Source organism: Taudactylus pleione, unplaced genomic scaffold (genome assembly GCF_031769625.1).
Source record: "Taudactylus pleione unplaced genomic scaffold, aTauple2 ptg000135l, whole genome shotgun sequence".
Lineage (NCBI taxonomy): Eukaryota > Metazoa > Chordata > Amphibia > Anura > Myobatrachidae > Taudactylus > Taudactylus pleione.
Genome location: NW_028284537.1, coordinates 11,702,311 through 11,717,593, shown reverse-complemented (window position 1 = coordinate 11,717,593; position 15,283 = coordinate 11,702,311). Strand labels below are relative to the sequence as shown.

The 15,283-nt window shown below is 43.1% G+C and overlaps 1 long non-coding RNA gene across 2 annotated transcripts in view; it reads right to left on the bottom strand.

Moving 5' to 3' along the window:
• LOC148523010 (uncharacterized) overlaps positions 1–2,910 on the bottom strand; it is a 45,704-nt gene extending 42,794 nt beyond the window's left edge. The window contains exon 1 of one of the 2 annotated variants that reach the window (XR_015878474.1): positions 2,791–2,910. This is a non-coding gene — a long non-coding RNA (uncharacterized LOC148523010). Of the gene's footprint in view, positions 1–2,436; positions 2,478–2,790 lie in introns of those variants that run through there. The other variant, XR_015878475.1, reaches the window with a different exon arrangement.
• Between the last annotated feature and the right edge of the window lie 12,373 nt (positions 2,911–15,283).

The window sequence follows — 15,283 nt, the reverse complement described above, 5'->3', positions numbered from 1 at the left end:
AGTGGTCCCCCTTATACAGCCCCCCATTAGTTCCCCTTATTCAGTGCCCCGAGTAGTGGTCCCCTGGAATCCAGTGCCCCATGTAGTGGTCCCCCCTATGAAGTGCCCTCAGTAGTGTTCCCCCTTATGCAGTGCCCCTTATATAGTGCCCCCAGTAGCAGTCCTCACAATGCAGTGTCCCCAGTAGTGGTACCCCCCTTATGCAGTGCCCTTTATATAATGCCCCCAGTAGTGATCCTCCCCATCCAGTGCCCCCTGTAGTGGTCCTCCCTATTTAGTGCCCCCAGTAGTGGTCCCCCCAGTGCAGTGCCCCTAGCAGTAAGCCCCTTTTATAGTGGTGCCCCCAGCAGAAGTCCCCCCCATGCAGTGCCCCCAGTAGTGATCCCCTCTATCCAGTGCCCCATTTAGTGGTCTTTACTATTATTGCCCCGAGCAGTGATCCCCCCAGTGCAGTGTCCCTAGTAGTAAGCCCCTTATATAGTGCCCTCAGTAGAAGTTCCCCCCCCAGTAGTAGTCCCCATTAGAGGTTCCCCCAGTAGTAGACACCAGTAGTGCCCCACCCCCAGTATAGGTCCCCCCCCAGTAATGGTGCTGCCAGTAGTAGCCACCCTCTCCCCCGTTGTGCCTCCAGTAGTGCAGACACATTAAAAAAAATACACTTACCTGAATCCACGCTCCGGCACGTCAGTCCTACCGGGCTGGCGCGCTCAGCATTATGGGAGAGACGTCATGACGTCGCTCCCATTACCCACTGCATGAGCTGGAAGGCGGAGCTCATGAGTGAGCTCCAGCCCGGCTCTTGCAGCGGGCGCTGCAGCAGTCAATGAGAGTCCCTCTGACTCTCATTGGCTGCTGATTCCACACACATCGCTGCCGGTCGGTGGTGATGTGTGTGCAGTAGCAGCAGCAGCCGCCAATGACAGTCTGTCTGACTCTCATTAGCTGCTGGTAAATACACACATCTCTGCCATGCTGGCGGCGATGTGTGTGTTAGCACAGCCTGAGCCCGCCCGCCTGCCACCCTCCTCCTGGCGCAATTGGGCAAGCACTCAGGGGGAGGGAAGGGGTTCGGCTGTACAGCACTGGACCGGCACTGGGAAGCCTAGCGCCAGTCCTGTGTAAATGTGTAGCGCTGACCGCACCCACTGCAGTCGGCGCCACACTGCCTAACTAGGGCGGGCCGCACCGTGGCCGGCGGCATCCCACCGCGCCGTCTGTCGTACGGCGCCCAGGGCACGTACCCCGCTCGCCCTGCCTTAGTTATGCCACTGGTTGCAATATATTTGTTGATCTTAAAAGTCTTGATGAGTAAAATTAAATTGTCAATCGCATGATATTTCTTTAACTGTATGTGCTTGTTATACTAACCCACTTGAATTCCCCAGTTTGCTGTTATCTCCAGCGAAAAGCCTTCAACCATTCCAATGTTGCAGCATAATTAAACCTTCATTGTGTTTAAAATGTGATTAACTTTTTACTCATTGAGGGGTATTCAATATGAAACGTAAACTTCGCTGTCGAAGTTTACGTTTCATATCGGAGATTTTACCTGGGATAAAGTATTGGGCGCTCGCCCGCTTACCCCATATTCAATATGAAAGTAACGAAAACGGGACCTGGCGAAGTGGGATTTGCGTAAAGTTATGACATTTTCCTTAAAAAAAAATTGTAGGACCCCCCAAAGTTGTAAAAACATGGGGGATCACTATGGGTACCCCCGTTTTAGCCTGCAAAAGTAAGTCGGGGATTTAAATAGCCGCAGCAGTTGTTTTTTTCCTGACATTGAAGAAGTGTTGCAGAAGAGCACTTAGGTGATTTTTTTTGTTTTTTTAAGTGGTCCCATCAAATTTGGGGTACATGAAAATGGGTACTAGCATATTTTTATGTCCCTAAAGTAAGTTTTTAAAAATTCTGCATTTGTGCACCTGCCGCTAATAGCCTATTCTAGAAAACACCTGCCGCATACTTGCAGAATAGCCCTGAACTTATTTCCCTATTGTTAAACAATTTTTTCCCATTTTTTTTTTTTCACCCCAATTTTGAAAATAATTTTTTGGGGTGTCCCTATTTTTTTTTTTAAATTTTTTTTGACACAGTTATCTTTTAAATGTCATTCCCAGGGTTGCAGGCTATTTTTTTTTAAGCCTGCACCCCTAAACCCCAATTCTGCACTTTTTTTCGCCACCTATTCAGTGGTGAAAAGTTATCCCCGTTTTTTTTCAAAGACTTTTCAAACCTGAGAAAAGTCTTTGAAATTGAATACAGTGTAAAAGCAAAACCTGCGATAATGACGTCATAGGTGCGATATTAACGCAAAAACTATGTTTTCGCTCCCATATTGAATACCCCTAAAAGTGTGAAAGTATATGTTTAATAAATTGAAACTCTTATTTGAAACTTAACTGGTGACCATCTATGACTGTACCCCCTCCTTACCTCTCTGCACCAAGTAGGAGAACCAAGAGACTCATTTAAATCTGGTAAGATTGGGAGACACCACACTGCACTATACATGAACTTAAGGGGGTGTCACATATGTACCACACCCAAACTTAACAAGTGCAAGTAAAAACACAGAGAAATACATTTGGTGTTTTTCTCAGCCATTAAAGAAATTTTTTCTCTGCTGCAACAGACCTCAGAAAAAGATGTTTGTTTGGAAATAATCACACACTGTGTATACACTTGTTTTCCTTCACAAATAACACAGCATAAACTTTACACATTTGCACCCAGCACAACTTTCTCACATGTGCAACAGATTTTTACAGGCCGGTTAACCTCACTCACCAACCCAAAAAGACAGCACCTGGCCTCTGCCATGCAAATCGCGTCTAGCAGAAGGATCCCACGATCTGACACAAGATTGTCCTTACAAAGAAACACTCTTGACAGCAGTTGTCCTTGTCAGATGGCTTTTACTGATAAAAAAATTTTACATCTTCACATTTCCCAAAACAGCTCATGACTCCTTAGAACTAAACTAAAGCTGGCCACACATCTGAAGATTATCTGTGCAACCAGCCAACTAGTTGATTGCTTGGAATGAAAATCTGGAAAGGTAGGAAAGCAAATGACAATCAGCAATTTGCTCCGAAACGCCAGAAAATGGACAAAACTGTTGTTTGAACAAATTGTCTAGATCAAACATTTAACAAACTTGTCTGAACGACCATTTACATCTGTTTTCTGGCATTTAGGAGCAAATTGCTGATTATCAGTTACTCCCATACGTTACCAGATTTTCATTCCAACCAATCAACTAGTTGGCTGGTTGGACAGATAAACTTTAGATGTGTGGCCAGCTTAACAATAGCAGCTCACTAACACCTGGCTGACTGATTCAGCATCAGGAGCACCTTCTCTGTGACTCCCAGAACCTTTATTAATCACACAGACCCACATCAATCAGACCCATGTGATGCAGCTGTGCTTTAAAGGTATCCAGCGGGTTTATTCCAGCTTATGAGTCATTTATAGCAGAACATGGCAAAGAACCCTCTTTGCCACAATATATATATATATATATATATATACACACACAGTACATACAGATGCATATTCAATACTATGTCCTATTTAAGGACCAGAACAATATCAATGAGCTCAATATATTACACTGTAAAAAATTAAATGTTATCATGCTCAAAAATATGTTCACAGAGTAATCCAACAAGGTGTACAAAGAAAAGAAGGTAAGTGCACATAGCTCTTAGTAATAAAATTTTCATGCAAGAAAATTAACCGTTATTCAGATATCAGCTTTACATATATCCAAGCAGGTAGGGGCAGCAGTCATTAATTAGCTTGATCCAAGCAATAATTGTAGTGTCCCAAAGCACTGTTATACCCCTTTTCCACCCAAATTCCAGGTCTGACCCGGAGTCGGAACAGGGTTCCTATCCGGATCAGACCCGGAATTTAGCCAGCGCCGACTCGGGATATTCCTGAGTCGGCACCACGCTCACCGCTGTCGGGTCTGCATAGACCCGGCTTTTCCCGCATGAAAGTGGACGCTTGGAGATGACGTCATCTCCAAGCGCCACTGAAGCCGGACCAATCGGCCGGCTTATGGCTCACTCCAGGTCATCAAGACCCGGAGTGCGCCGTACACACAGCAGGGTTTCACGGGTTACGCCCGTGTTAAACCCTGCTATTTACCTGGGTTGGATTACCGGGTCACACGATATCGTTCATATCGTTCACTTTTTTGCAGTCACCAACCTGACAACGACCAACGATGCGTGTTCCCGCATGAACGAGAACGATATCTATGATCTTCCATGCATGCAGGCCAACTTGGACGATTTTGTAAAGATTTGCCTGTAAAAAGATAACTTCATTGAAATATCTATCATACATATCTATCAGTGTGTACAACCAAAATCGTTTGACCTGCACTGCAGAAAATTGGAGGGAAATCTATCAACGATATCTATGGTGGTTCAAGTTGTTCCGTGTGTATACAGCATGAGTGCTTTTTCTTCATAGAGATGAACAATTACTTTCCAACAGTCTTTAAGACGGCCTGTAGATTATTAATTCCTTTTCCCAACTTGTTAGTAAATATATTTAGCTAGCAGAAAAAGATTAGATATTTAGAAAAGCATGCTTATTAGGTACTAATAAACGTTGAAAAAAAGGCCTTTTTCATTTGTAAACAGTCACTTTGTAACCATTGACTGACAAGTATCCTTTTCCTAACTTGTTAGTTGAATATATTTTTTACTTTGTAACTTTGCACTTAATTATACAGACAGAGCATTGGCGCCCCACCTGTTTTTTAAATAGTGATATAACACACCCGAAAAAGGGTCATGGCCTTATGGGGAAGGGCCAGGGAAGAGATAGGGGAGTCCAGGATATTCTGGAGATAAAATAAGAGAAAGCTACAAGTGAGAATGATAATAAACAGAAAACTGACAGACCCAAACAGCGCCCCCTGCCCTGCGGTGCCCTGTGCCATGGCACTGGTCGCACTACCCTAGTTACGGCCCTGCATACAGATTCCATACAGTTTCTAGTGAGCTCCTTATGGTAGCTGCACAAGGACACAGCTGCAGAAGTGAGGAGCTGACGTGTGCACTGTTGTGAAATATGGAAGGCAGGTTCTGGACCCTATAGTATGCGCTGGGATGATGAACCTTGCGTGGAATTTGGCACTTCCAAATGTGATGAACACAGCTGAGTACCTGGTATCGATTAACAATTATACTAGTGGGTGTGGGCCACAGCATTTTTGCTGATATCAGTCAGCTCCATCAGAGGCAAGTGATGAGTCAAGGACTTTTTGAGATGTAAATACCTTTCCTAATTGATTAATAAAATACACCAGAAACAAGAAATCAGGAACTGTGGCTACTACGAAAGGTAGACTTGATAATCTCATCTATTATTGCATCTCAAAGGGAAGGGACAGCAGACTACATGCCCAACATCATACTAGCTGTAGTGTCTCCATGGTAATATAGGCATCAGTGAAATTTAAGGATAGATGTTCTGTATTGGGTGATGTATTAGGCTTGAGCCACTGTCCGGTCTCAGCTGATGCTGTGTTGTTATGGAGATTAATAAAATAAACACCCATTGATTTTGGATGGGATCTGGAGGAAGAATACTTGGAACAGTAAGAGTCTATGGCAAATAACTTGCTACCATATACTTCATAAGCAGTGTGTGCTTAATGTGATGTCCATTGACCTAGTCATGTGGGTCTGACTTGCCTCAATTGCAGCCAAGTGGTGAGATAGAGGCTGCTTGAAGGCCACAATCAATTACTGGTACACTATTTAACCCTCCGGGAGCTTAACATGTTTGAAGAGAGACAAAGCAAATTCTGAATTCCCTACCCCTCCCTCTGGAGCAGCCAATCACATTCTTCAGTCTTCATGAAATATAATTCATGTAGAGTTAATAATACCCACACAATGAATTCTGCAATTGAATTGCACTAATAAAATAAATAATAAAAAAATTATATAAAAATAAAATAATCTTTTAATAAATACTTTTGCATAAAAAAAGGTTTGTTTGCTTAATTACAAACTGATTCAGGCTTGTACAGAAACACCTATATGCTTGTAATACCCCTTTTACACCAACCTGAAAATCCTGAGTTGATGCATGTGAACGTGCATCAACCCGGGATTTTTGTCTGTGTCAGTGGATCCCCCCGGGTCCAGGGATCCAACTCGGGAAGTTTGCATGGTTAACTACTGGTGTAAATGGCGCAATCTGGGTAGCGATGACCTGGATCGTGCCGCAGTCCACCGGATTGGCCAGCTACAGTGGTGCTTGGAGATGACATTATCACCAAGCATCCACTGCAACCAGGGCATGGCCGACCAGCATGGAGCAGCGCTCTCCACCCACCCTCCCTGTCTCTGGACCGCTGCAGAGTGAGTAGAGAGGGTTGGGGAAGTGGAGGGGGAGTGGAAGAAGCACTGCTCACCTGTACCGGAAGAGCCGGGTCAGTGCAGATCCGGCTCCATTGTGAATGGTGCCAGCCCGGGTTGGCACCATGGTGTAAAAGGGGGTCTGGGTCTGATCCGATTTGGAAATGTGTTCCAAATTTGGACTTTGGTATAAAAGGGGTAAGTAGCCGCATTAATTGTGGTTGCCTTAGGGCTTATTCAAATACACACCAATCACCAGCACCTGCTATATGCTTCTAATTGACTGATTGTAAATTTCTCTCTAAGGCTGTTAGGTGCTTTGCATTTATTGTGCATAGATTATTTGATTTTGTGTCCATGATTTATCTTCTTTAGGTAATTTAATTCTATGCGATAAGGAATATTATATCCAGGGGGTGTATCTATATTGGGTACAGGGTGTGCAGGGCCCCTGGGTCCAGGGAGGCACACACCGGCAACCCTGCACCCATATTTTTAATACTTACTTCTCCAGAGTATTAAAAGGTTGTTTAGTTAATTCTAACAGATTTTGCAACAGCATTTAAAACAATTCTTTTAAAAGCAAAACCATCGTGGTCCGCAAGTACGAGCGATGTAGAGTCATACACATTTCAAGCTAGGGACAACTCCAGGGGTCGGAGCACCCTGTGCTGGCCCCATCCAGCGTGCCCTATCTTCGCCCAAAAATGGGGCGTTGCCTAATTACAATAGGCCACGCCCCCTACGTGATGTTATTAGGAGGCGTGTCCACCTCCAAATAACGTCAGGCTGGGGGTAGCCTCCCTAGCTGGGCTTCCCCCAGCCCTCTCCTGTCACTGAATGGATGCCGCGTGCATGCGCGCAGCATCCATTCAGAGTCTCCGGGGTACGGCACCGCCGCACAGCTGCGGTAGTGGGGGGGTCCCCAACCTCCCGATTTAACCACCTGCGGGCCACTTCAGCCCACAGGTGGTACAGTAGGACAGTAATGTGCCGCTGAAATCGGGATGTTGGGGAGGGGTGCGCCCTCTATGGGTGGCGCTCCTGTGCGACCGCTCAGGTCGAACACCCCTAGAGCCGGCCCTATTTCAAGGGCATCCCAACTTATGACTGAAGAGGTGAAACATGGGACCATTCTCACATAAGCAAGGTGCAGTGGGGGTATGTGTTAACTGAACTGCGGACAATACAGAGATAGTAGTAGGCAGAAATATGTCTTGAAAAATGACAGTTAGTAGCTGGTTGGCTGGTACTTTATCTCTGTTCATTTTATTTCCATCCAAAGCTTAGCAAAAAGACCTCTTAGTCCTCAAAATTATTTTACATTACTTGTACTATTTTTACAATTCAATACGTTGTTCCAGAGAGAAGCAATGAGACGTAAACAATTTATTTTTATTTTATCCTGTGGCTTCTTGCAGTCCATAAATGTAAAATATTTTTCCTGTGGCTTTGATTACCAAACCACAGACATTTGGGGAATTAGCAACAGGCAGCATATACCATACTATAGAACAGTGGTTCCCAAGCTTGTTTGAATCACTGGTTTTGCCTATCACACTGAATAAAAATCATAACATTTGGTACTGGACCACCAACCCGAGGCAACCCTGCAAGTGCCCGGAGGCACCCCATGGTGCCACGGCACCCAGTTTGGGAAGCACTGCTATAGAACATAGAAACAGAATTTGATGGCAAATAAGAACCACTTGGGGCCATCTAGTCTGCCCTTATTTTACCCTTATAATAACCTCAACCCTATTTGATCCTTAGTACTTTGTGAAGTTATTCTTATGCCTATCACAAAATTGATCCCTTTCTGTCTCATAGTTTCCATTATGGTGCCATTAATACTACATTAATGCCTTTGAGTTTTTGAGTGCATTATTTTGCATTTTTTGGAAATTAAACTGAAGTTGCCACATTCTTGACAATTCCTCCAGTCTACCGAGATCATCAATTATTTACTTCTCTTGGTGTGTCTATCATGTTACATACCTTTATGTCATCTGTAAAAAGGCATACCTTACCTTAAATATTATATGCGACGTTACCAACAAATATATTAAAAAGCACTGGTTCGTATCCCTGGGGTAGTCCACTTTAACCTTTCCCTCCTGAGACTGCACTCCATTTACTACAACTCTGTTTCCTATCCTGCAACCAAGTTGTTATCCATTCATTCCATTAGCAGTCTGCAATGTGGGACTGTGTCAAAAGCCTTACTATAGTCTAGGTAAGATATATCTAGGCCCCCCTCCCCCTTCAATAATCTATTTGTTTACTCACCCAATCAAAAAAGTCAATAAGATTTGTTTGGTATGATCTCCCCCCAGTAAATCCATGATATTTGGGATCCTGTAAATTACTGGATTTGAGATATTCCACAGGCCATTTTTTTAATAGTGTTTCCATTAATTTCCCTACTACTGCTTATGATGTTGTTGTTGAGTCTCAAAGTTGTAGCAAATCAGTTAAAATAAAAAGTTATTGTGTTGCTGTATAGACATTACAATGTGGACTCAGGGCCTGATTCAGAGCCGGACGCTCTGACAGAGCGCTCGCTCTGAATCAGAGCCGGCCTTCTGTTTTTTAGAGCGGCCTCCTGGCCGCTCGCATAGCTGTGGGTGACCACCCACAGCTATAGCGAGCGGTCAGGAAGATGGTCGCGATGGTCAAGACCATCGTGACCATCGGACTTGCGACGAGACCCTTGTGGTAGGGTCTCGTTGCCGCAAGCCCAAGAGTGCTTTCAGCTCTAGCAGAGCCGAAACCACTCCCACTGACATCACTTGTGATGTCAGTGAGGCCGGCCCCAGACGGTAGGTGTTCCCATGGGAACGCCTCCGTCTGGGCAGCCACACCCCCGGCCCGCCCACCAAAGGGGGCGTGCTGTCACTCAACATCGACAGCACGCCCCCTTTGGTACGAGACCCGGAGCGATGGAGTGCCCGTCGCTATCCTGTCTCGCGCATGTGCACAACGGAGCCGGCTCCGTCGTGCGCATGCACACTGGGCCACCATCGACCCGCTTGTGAGCGCATAGCGCTCGCGAGCGGGTCTGAATCAGGCCCTCACTCCCACCCTTTACCTTTTATAATATACTGTGTTTATTTAGGTAATTTAATATAACAGAATTCACAGGGCCGTAGCTAGGGTAGTGCGGCCGAGGTAATCGCACAGGGCACCACAGGTCAGGGGGGCGCTGTTTGGGCCTGTCAAATTTCTGTTTATTATCATTCTTGCTTGTAGCTTCCTCTTATTTCATCCCCAGCATCTCCTGGCCTCTCCTATCTCTTCCCTGGCACTTCCCCATGAAGCCATGGCCATTTTTTGGGTGCATTATGTCCCTTTGAAAAATGAGGGGGGCGCCAATGCTCTTTCTGGCACAGGGCACCAAAAAGTCTAGTTACGGCTCTGAGAATGCCCTAGTCTAGCAGGCAGGCTATTTTGGGCATCATTTTGAGTTGCCATACCTTAAACAGACAAAGTTATGTTTTATTTTTTTAAGTTAACATAAACCTGATGAGAGGAATCCTTATATGCAAATAACATCTGAATTATTTGGAAGTGGAACATTTATTAACATACACTTTGTCCCTAGTTGAATGAGAACTCATTTTTGCATTACGAGATAAATTTATACTCTTTGTGCGACTAATCTGAGAAGAAGTGGAATTATTAGACTTTTTTCTTTACTGGAGTGTCATGCTGTTCTCAAACAAAGCTTTAATTAATATTCTATGGCACAAAATATGTACATGTTTAATAGATTTTCTGCATATTTATTTCAAACAATGAGAAAAAAAATGACATCTTGGAAGCGAGGAGGAAGAATTCATTGACTTGTTAAAAAAAAAATTCTAAATTGATAGAAGCTCCCTCAGGATTTGGGCTGAGTGGCACAGTGGTTAAGATACACTGAGCAACTTGCTACAAATACCAGCTGGAATTCCAAGTATTGGAACTTTGTGACTTTTGACAAGTTTGTTTGTCTTTCATTTAAGATTTATATTCCAAGTTGGGATTGTGAGCCTGAAAACATGCGTGCAGTGCAGTGTAAAGGAGTATATACACTTTTTAAAAAAATAAATAAATATAATAACGCCTTTGGTCAGTTGTTCACACAGTAGAAAAACCCTATTGAGCATCGTACTGTCAGATTAGTGGTATGGAATGTAGACACGGCTTGGCATAACGTTTCTTCATCAGATTACCGACAGACAGGTCACAGCAGATGCCCTGTCTTGCTTCATTACTCAACACCTGCTAAACTTGATTAACAGCCCCAACTAATTATCTTTTAAGATTTTTTTTTCTGCAATTGCGTCCTGAAGGTCTAAGCAACTGACCTGATTTACATTTGTTGTCTCCTATCGCAAGGTCTTCCCATGTTGAAATCTTGGTTACAGACTCTTAACAATAATGGAACATGTGAAACAACATCATGTTTTCTCTGATTGTCTATGTGTTGTTAATACAGGAACTAAAGGGCTTTAAGTACTAAACACTTCTTCGCTCTTGTTCACCTGCTTATTTCCACCTGTCAGAAAAGTAATCTTTTATTGCACTGAGGAATGGGCAGCACGTGTAATGGGCAGCATTAGGCGCTGTTTACATGAAGCGTGTTGGTTGTGTTAGGATGTGTTATGCTGGGGACACATTTAGTTGACGGATCTGTCAGCAGACCAATCCGCTGTCAGAGTGGCTCATTGGTAAGCCATAAACGCTTATCAATCGGCCGCTCAATGTGTCTGGGCTGACATTACAATTGGGTGGATGTTTAAATTTGCCCATCCGGTTAAGATGTCAGTGTCAGCAATCCCTGCAGAAAGTGTACAGGCGAGCGGTTGGGTGCCTGTACACACACACAGATGCATCAATACAGTATATCTTTCAGATATTTCGCCATCAGCTGTGCTGCAGGTTCGACCTGATATGTCTGTGAACAAAGTCATTCACAGACATACTGTATCGGTTGTGCACACCTGCTGATCCACTTGCAATATATCGCTCGTTAATAAAATGAGCGTTATATCGCCAAGAGTGTACCAGCATTAAGCTTTAATTAACCTCTAGTTAACAAAAGAGAACCCATCTCAGAGGTGGTAATGTTTATAACTCTGTCTGAGAATATATATTTAAAATTACTAATGTGATTCAATAATACCCCTTTTACACCGGAGCTAAAACCCGGGTTATTGAAGGGTTAACCCGGGCAGCTCCCTGGTGTAAAAGGGGAGAGGGTTGGATCGCCGGGTTGAGTGACCCGGCAATCCAACCAGGTAACTAGCAAGGTTTATCACGTAGCCCGTGAAACCCTGTTGTGAGAACAGCACACTCCAGGTCACGATGACCTGCAGTGCGCTGCTAGCCGGCCAATTGGTCCGGCTTCAGTGGCGCTTGGAGATGATGTCATCTCCAAGCGACCACTTTCACTCCGGAAAAGCCGGGTCTATGCAGACCCGACTCCGGTGTGAGCGGAATATCCCGAGTCGGCAAAATTCCGGGTCTGATCCGGATAGGAACTTTGTTCCAACTCTGGGTCAGACCAAGAATTTAGGTGGAAAAGGGGTATAAATTGTAATTATTTGTGAAGCTATAGTAATTTCCTTATTGCAATGTAATATCATTAACAGCCTATACAGTATATACAAATGCTTGTGAAAGTCATTAATAAAGCTATGCCCCTCCTTGTAATTCCTAATACTATTGCTGGGCTGGTGATCTTTTCCACTTATCTGGGATCAAAATTCAGGAGCCTGCAGTATGTTGATAGCTGGCAAACTTCATACAGTATATATCACAGCATATACCTCTTGGAGCTGCTTTACTATGTTTAATAGCAATATCTACATTAGGATAATTGTTTTATTGGTCCCTATGGTGGTGGTACAGTAGGATAAGTCAACAATTTAGTATGTCGACATTCAGAATGTAGACACCAAAAAGTCAACATGTTCTGAATGCCTACAGTCAGAATATCGACATGGACTTTAAGTTGACAACCAATATGTCAACATTCAAATATGCCGTCATTTAACATGTTGACACTAGATTGTTGACATTGACATACATTTTTTTGCCTATTTTAGGCTAACCCTAACTTTAATCCTAAAAATAAACAAAACACTGTATTTCGACATTCCGGTAATTATGAACATGTCGTCGACATTCAGAACCTATCGACATTCTGGTGTTGACATTCTCAATGTTGAAATTCAGGTCAGGTCCCATCCTTATGATTGATACTTCCGTTTGCTTTGGCACAGAGAACATAATAACCCCACATTCTTGCTAATAAACTCAAATATGCCAGGAAATTAGACTCTGCGCAGCCTAAGTTATGCACATATGTTTTACTGAACATTTATAGAAAAATAACAATACTTTAATCGTACTTATAAATATGCTATACTTTTCCTTAAATGTAGCTTTATTATACAGTAGACAGCTATTATTTTGCAAACGCTGGTAATTGAAATTGCATTACTTGTTACTAAACAGAATGTGGAGCATGTTTTTCTCCTAGCTTCTAATACAGTAAGTCTTGGCAGAAATCTGTGCGGTCACATCACTCAGGGTTCTTTGCCAAAATTTCTCATGCGCTGTATTTGGAATTCCAAGCAGCTTAGTTTCAGCTCATCCATGTATGTTCTCTCTCCCTCTCTCCCCCCTTCTCTCCCCCTCTCTTTCTCTCTCCCCCTCTCTCTCTCTCTCTCTCTCTCTCTCTCTCTCACTGTCTCCCTCCCTCTCTCTTTCCCCCCTCTTGCTATTTGTTGTGTTTCTTTGCATACTCCACTTCAGATTGCAGAGATATTTTCATACTATCAGCTGCATGTTTCTTCTAGCCTCAGGGCACAATGCTTGCCAGCTTTGATTAAGGTTTCCTGCTATCTAATAGACTGGTGGTGTTGAGTTTCCTGTAAGGTTCCCCCAGCACTGTGAAGGATTGTGTTCCTTTACCTTTACTGTATCATGATCTCCAGTGTTCCAGGTTTCGAGTGCATATTTTATTTGTCTTATATAACTTTCCTTACTTTCTCTCTGGTATTATTGTCACATAGTAAACTTCCAGAGACAACTGAAGTGCAAGAGATTCTTTAACAAAATATCAGGAGTGAGAAAAAACTGGGGAGGAAGGTGCAGTGTTAACATGGTGAAGCACGGAGAGAGTATGGTGAGGTCCTCTCCTTTCCATGTTCATATCCATTTCTAAAATATTGCATGTTTTGTTTTAATAGCAGAATAAAATATTATTGCAATAATTGACAGACATCAATTTTCACTAATAAATAATAATACAAATAAGTAAATGGTTGTCTGAATCAATTTAAACAATTAGTTTGCTGAATTACTAAATATACAATAGGACCAAGGCCTGCTCTTGGGGACGTTTGACGAGTGCGGTCGAACGTACAGTGGAACAGAGTCCTGGCTCGGGTCTGCTGTATTTTCATGACTTGGTTTTAAAAACCAAATCTCGATTTTTGGATTACAAGTAAACAGGTCTACATGACATGATTTTAGCTGGTTTTATCAGTTTTAAAGATATCCAAAACCAAATCCGAACCAAAACATTTGAGGGTGGTCTTACCAAAACCATAGTATTTCAGGGTGGTTTTGCAAAAAACCTAAACCAAAACACGGGGCTCTGTCTAGTTTTGGGAGGGGCCAAAGAGTTTCCATATATATAAAATAGGATTAGAACCTTAAAATCATTAACAAAATATGTTTAACAAAGAAGATGACCCAAAAATTACATAAAAGCAAATTATTTATTAATATTTATAAGTGGCATTTTAAAAACATACAATTTTCTGTCTTGGATAAATGAGTTAATATAAATAGTTACAACAATTTTGTTTAATCGTCTACTGTGTACGTACTAAATCGTTAATGATGCAAGCTCACGCGGGTCATTAACAATATCCCCATCCGTCTGTATTTGCAGTACAATCTAGGGATATTGTTAGCGATGCCATGGTGCCAAATGCAGCATGGCCCCACTCCATCGTTCGTCGCTGCCGGCTTCGATAAGTGTGCTGGCAACACTGCCAGGTCCCACCACTGCCGATATCGCTGGACCCACACATCGTCTAGTTTGTACGCTCATTTAGACTTTATTGAAAAAACAAAACTAGAGTAGATGATCACAGAGATGTTAAGTGATAGATACAGTATGAAAGTTAGAGAGAAAAGACCATAAATAATAAATAATATGGTGGGAACTATAGAATGTTTCATAATGCAGTATAGAATATGTTGGGCAATCAGAATAGTTGATACAAATAACAGGTAAACTTTGCTATTGAAATAACATAAGTATGAAAATTATTGGAGTTACCACAATCTATAAAACAGGTTGGTAACTATAGAACTATTACAAATACATTGGGTTAATAGAACCAACCATTTAGAAAGTTGTTTACCTGAATGCATCAATACTGATGATTGCTGAGCTCCAGAATGATGATAGACGGAAGTGTCTCTCTTGGGAGCTGGCAGTCATCAGTCTTAGGTACCCTTTGGCGCCGCACATACCTCTAGAATTTCATGGTATAAAGAGATGAGCGGGTTCGGATCTCAGAGATCCGAACCCATCCGAACTTAGCGAGCCGAGATCCGAGTTGGCTCGGGTTTTCCCGTCTGACTCGGATCTCAAAACGAGGCAAAATGTCATCATCCTGTTGTCAGATTCTCGCTGGTTTCAGATTATATTAAAGGTCCCGCGATCACCGCCATTTTCATTCCGGCTGTGGAGAGTGAAGAGGAAGGAGGGGGCTGTGATCACTGGGCTGTGCTGTGTGTGCATAGGGGCTGGCTACTGTTGTCACTTGTCAGGGGCTGGCTGCTTAATGTCCATACTGCATAGGGGCTGGGTGGCT